Below are 6000 nucleotides of genomic sequence, written 5' to 3' on the forward strand. Positions count from 1 at the left end.
GAACCAATGGGCCCAGCATATCAGACAGAACCCCTGAAGAAGCAAGCTTTGATCGGGCGGCTAAAATAAGACTGGCATATTATGGCCCCAACCCATCTGCCGAAATTATCGACCGGGTCATAGCAGCTGTGGAGGCCAACCTACTTCGCCAAAGCAGCGCTGCAGCAGCCCAAGTCACAGCAACCCCAGTGGAAAAGAGAAAAGTAAATTTTGCAGCTTTTAAAAACTTCCTGGAAACAGAAGGAGAGATTGATGGGTACCTTGCGGATTTTGAGAGGCAATGTGCACTACACAAGGTACCCGCAGAGGACTGGGTCATGATATTATCCGGAAAATTATCCGGCCGGGCCAGTGAGGCTTTTCGGGCAATTCCAGATGAGGAAGTCGGGGATTATAATACTGTAAAAGAGGCTCTGCTCTCCAGGTATGCGATTACACCAGAGGCATACCAGAGGCGGTTCAGAGACACTGTTAAATTAGCTGGTGATTCCTACGTTGAGTGGGCATGTAAGGTGCACCGCACAGCAGCTCACTGGATAGCGGGGTGCCAAGCCGTATCTGGGGAAGAGGTGCTGCAGCTATTCCTGTTGGAACATTGCTTCGACAAGTTACCCGCAGGAGTTCGAGAGTGGGTTCGGGACCGTAAACCCTCCACCCTGCATGAAGCGGCTCGCTTGGCAGATGAGTATACGGATGCCCGCAAACTGGACACTGCTACCACTAAGCCCCCTGCTAGAGTGGAGTACAGACCCCCAGTCAACCCAGCAGCTGCCAGTTACCTAACCCTGGCGCACCGCTATACCACACGGCCTCCGGCCACGAACTACCCTCAGAGAGCCCGGTTCAATTCGCGGGGCTACTCACAACCTATTCAGTGCTTTGGATGTAAGCAACTAGGGCACAAAAGACCAGAGTGTCCCCTAAACGCAGCGAACCAAGCACAGTCCTGGAGAAGACCCGCCGGCGGAATCCCACGTAATCCTCAGACTGCGGCCCGCTACGTAGAGGCGCAAGAATGCTGGGACATCCTACATGAGGCAGACCTTGTGCAAGCTGCCCACCGGAATAACCGGCAACTGGTTAAAGTGAATGGGAAGGAGGTCAGTGGTCTACGGGATACTGGTGCTACCATGACCTTGCTTCAAAAGAACTTGGTGTCTGAGAAACAGGACACTGGAGACACTGTGGCTGTGAGGGTAGCAGGGGGCGCTGTGTTCCGCCTACCTGTTGCCAGGGTACATTTGGATTGGGGAGTGGGCGCTAGACCTGTGAATGTGGGGGTCAAGAAGGACTTACCTGCTGATGTTCTTCTTGGAAATGACTTGGCCCCCCTTGTTTCTGCCTATGCTCCCATGGGTCCCGCTGATGTTAACCCTGTGACTACCCGTGCCCAGATCCGTGCAGCAGAGACTGACCCACCTGCTGCTAAGCCCCAGGACGCTGAGCTCAGTAAATCTCTATCTGCTATTGATACGTGGAAGTCCCGTTACAATGCGCTGATGAAGGAGAAGAGCCACGTAGAGGATGAAATGGTCACATTAAATAATCATGTAACAGTGCTAGCGGGAGAGAAGAGGAGTGCAGAGGAAAAAGCACGTTTAGAACAGGAATCTCTGCTAGACCAGCTGAACCGACAGACTGCAGAAAACACCAGCTTGAGAGTGGAACATGAAACCTTAAAGACAAAATTAGCGACACTTGAGGAAAAGCTGACGCTGGCTCATAGTGAGGTGCAGCAATTCAAGGGCACCCTATGTCAGTATGAAGGGATTGTGGATACCTATAAAGAGCAGGTACAGCAAACTCGTAAAGAAGCTGATGGGATTTTGAAGGACTGTTTAGCCCTAGTCTGGGCACTGAGGAAGTTGAACCCTTGTTTGTATGGACAGGAATTCTCTCTCATAACGGGAATACAGATGGATTGTCCTGGCAAACTGACATGCCTACCACCTCCTAGTCCGGTCATCCCCAGGTTGACCCGCCAAAGGGTCAAGCCGGGTCTGCCGGAGTGTTCCACAAGGGGGGAGCTATGTTACAGACCCTGTGGTCAGAACTAAAAGAATTGACCTTGTGTAGCTTTGAGAAGCTGTTTTCTAAAAGACAGGTTTGCTGGCCTCAGCTATTGTGTACTGTCATTAAAGTTAGTGATAAACATTCCATTGTTCAATCACATCTAGAGAGCAGACGCCTCAGTGATAAGAAAATCCAAGTGTGTTTCTTGTGTTTAAGTTGTTATCAGCTTGAGCAAGGTATTCTATTGTATCATGTCAAAGGGCGTGTTCCCTCCATCTAATGTACAACATTCTTTTCAACCCCCCATCTGGGGGGTCAGACCTGCATAAATACTAGGCATAGCCTTTTAATAAATGTCATTCTGTTTTAAACCTGAAAACTGGCTGGGTTGTGAATTGCTGATTCCCTATGCAGGACATTGTTCATCTGGTATTAACCCTTGGTATCCTGTTGGTACCGTAACACTTACCAGATATGTTCCCCAAGTACAGTAGCATATTCTGAAAGTGATATTATGTGTGATTATTGCTGCTTTCTTTGGAATAACAAGGGTGAATAACAAAATGGAATGCACATTGACTTTAATGGGATGTAAAGTTAGAAGTGCTATAGCAACAAAACTATGAGAAGATAACAAGAAGATATTTACCAGATATATTCCCTGTGTGCAGTAGTATATTCTGAAAGTGAGATTATAGCTGCTTTCTATGGAATGACACTTTTAACTTTACAACCCTTTAAAGTCTATGGACATCCCATTTTGTCATTTAATAAAAATCAGCAATAATCCCACATAATCTCACTTTCAGAATATGCTACTGTATCTAGGGAACATATCTGGTAAATATCTACTTGCTATGTCTCATAGTTTTATTGCTATAGCACTTTTAACTTTACAGTCCATTAAAGTCTATGGGCATTCCATTTTGTCATTCACCCTTGTCATTCCTTTTAGTACATCCTCTCACAGCCCCCTCCCCAGTACTTAATATGCAGATATATAATTTTATAGAGAGGTTCCATCTGTCTCATGCACACAGAGACCCCTCTCTAGTATCTTATATACAGATATATAATATTATAGAGAGGTTCTCTCTGCCTCACACACCCAATCCCATCTCCATTAGCTTCTATACATATATAAAATATTATAGAACGTTTCCCATTGCCTCACACACACACGCAGTACTATGTACCTTATATACAAATATATAATATTATAGAGAGGTTCCCATTCACATACACAGACCCCTCCCCAGTACCTTATATACAGATATATATTATAGAGAAGTTCCTTTGCCTCAAACACACACAGCTCCCTCCCCAGTACCTTATACACAGGTATATAATAGTATAGCTATATTCCCATTGCCTCTCACACACGGTACTACGTACCTTATATAAAAAAAATCTAATATTATATAGAGAGGTTCCCCTAGTCTCACACACAGACCCCTCCCCAGTACCTTATATATATTATAAAGAAGTTAATTTGCCTCACAGACACACAGCCCCTCCCCAGTACCTTATACACAGGTATATAATATTATAGAGATATTCCCATTGCCTCGCACACAAACACCTCCCCGGTGCATTATACACAGATAAATATTATTTTCAAGTTTCCTATTCCTTATACACACACACCCACCTTCCAGCACTGTATCCTCGAGTAACAGCTAGATCCACTGCAGCTAAGGACCCGTGAAGTGAAGACACAGAAGTCACGTGACTGCAGTGACATCATCAGTCCTTTAGCCGGACTGGATCTAGCTGGTAATAGTAGTGATTTAAGGATGTGTGACAATTTAACGTTAACAGCCTCCGGCCACGAACTACCCTCAGAGAGCCCGGTTCAATTCGCGGGGCTACTCACAACCTATTCGGTGCTTTGGATGTAAGCAACTAGGGCACAAAAGACCAGAGTGTCCCCTAAACGCAGCGAACCAAGCACAGTCCTGGAGAAGACCCGCCGGCGGAATCCCACATAATCCTCAGCCTGCGGCCCGCTACGTAGAGGCGCAAGAATGCTGGGGCATCCTACATGAGGCAGACCTTGTGCAAGCTGCCCACCGGAATAACCGGCAACTGGTTAAAGTGAATGGGAAGGAGGTCAGTGGTCTACGGGATACTGGTGCTACCATGACCTTGCTTCAAAAGATCTTGGTGTCTGAGAAACAGCACACTGGAGACACTGTGGCTGTGAGGGTAGCAGAGGGCGCTGTGTTCCGCCTACCTGTTGCCAGGGTACATTTGGATTGGGGAGTGGGCGCTAGACCTGTGAATGTGGGGGTCAAGAAGGACTTACCTGCTGATGTTCTTCTTGGAAATGACTTGGCCCCCCTTGTTTCTGCCTATGCTCCCATGGGTCCCGCTGATGTTAACCCTGTGACTACCCGTGCCCAGATCCGTGCAGCAGAGACTGACCCACCTGCTGCTAAGCCCCAGGACGCTGAGCTCAGTAAATCTCTATCCGCTATTGATACGTGGAAGTCCCGTTACAATGCGCTGATGAAGGAGAAGAGCCACGTAGAGGATGAAATGGTCACGTTAAATAATCATGTAACAGTGCTAGCGGGAGAGAAGAGGAGTGCAGAGGAAAAAGCACGTTTAGAACAGGAATCTCTGCTAGACCAGCTGCACCGACAGACTGCAGAAAACACCAGCTTGAGAGTGGAACATGAAACCTTAAAGACAAACTTAGCGACACTTGAGGAGAAGCTGACGCTGGCTCATAGTGAGGTGCAGCAATTCAAGGGCACCCTATGTCAGTATGAAGGGATTGTGGATACCTATAAAGAGCAGGTACAGAAAACTCGTAAAGAAGCTGATGGGATTTTGTAGGACTGTTTAGCCCTAGTCTGGGCACTGAGGAAGTTGAACCCTTGTTTGTATGGACAGGAATTCTCTCTCATAACGGGAATACAGATGGATTGTCCTGGCAAACTGACATGCCTACCACCTCCTAGTCCGGTCATCCCCAGGTTGACCCGCCAAAGGGTCAAGCCGGGTCTGCCGGAGTGTTCCACAAGGGGGGAGCTATGTGACAGACCCTGTGGTCAGAACTAAAAGAATTGACCTTGTGTAGCTTTGAGAAGCTGTTTTCTAAAAGACAGGTTTGCTGGCCTCAGCTATTGTGTACTGTCATTAAAGTTAGTGATAAACATTCCATTGTTCAATCACATCTAGAGAGCAGACGCCTCAGTGATAAGAAAATCAAAGTGTGTGTCTTGTGTTTAAGTTGTTATCAGCTTGAGCAAGGTATTCTATTGTATCATGTCAAAGGGCGTGTTCCCTCCATCTAATGTACAACATTCTTTTCCACCCCCCCATCTGGGGGGTCAGACCTGCATAAATACTAGGCATAGCCTTTTAATAAATGTCATTCTGTTTTAAACCTGAAAACTGGCTGGGTTGTGAATTGCTGATTCCCTATGCAGGACATTGTTCATCTGGTATTAACCCTTGGTATCCTGTTGGTACCGTAACACTTACCAGATATGTTCCCCAAGTACAGTAGCATATTCTGAAAGTGATATTATGTGGGATTATTGCTGCTTTCTTTGGAATAACAAGGGTGAATAACAAAATGGAATGCACATTGACTTTAATGGGATGTAAAGTTAGAAGTGCTATAGCAACAAAACTATGAGAAGATAACAAGAAGATATTTACCAGATATATTCCCTGTGTGCAGTAGCATATTCGGAAAGTGAGATTATAGCTGCTTTCTATGGAATGACACTTTTAACTTTACAACCCTTTAAAGTCTATGGACATCCCATTTTGTCATTTAATAAAAATCAGCAATAATCCCACATAATCTCACTTTCAGAATATGCTACTGTATCTAGGGAACATATCTGGTAAATATCTACTTGCTATGTCTCATAGTTTTATTGCTATAGCACTTTTAACTTTACAGTCCATTAAAGTCTATGGGCATTCCATTTTGTCATTCACCCTTGTCATTCCTTTTAGTACATC

Source organism: Bombina bombina, chromosome 4 (genome assembly GCF_027579735.1).
Source record: "Bombina bombina isolate aBomBom1 chromosome 4, aBomBom1.pri, whole genome shotgun sequence".
Classification (NCBI taxonomy): Eukaryota; Metazoa; Chordata; class Amphibia; order Anura; family Bombinatoridae; genus Bombina; species Bombina bombina.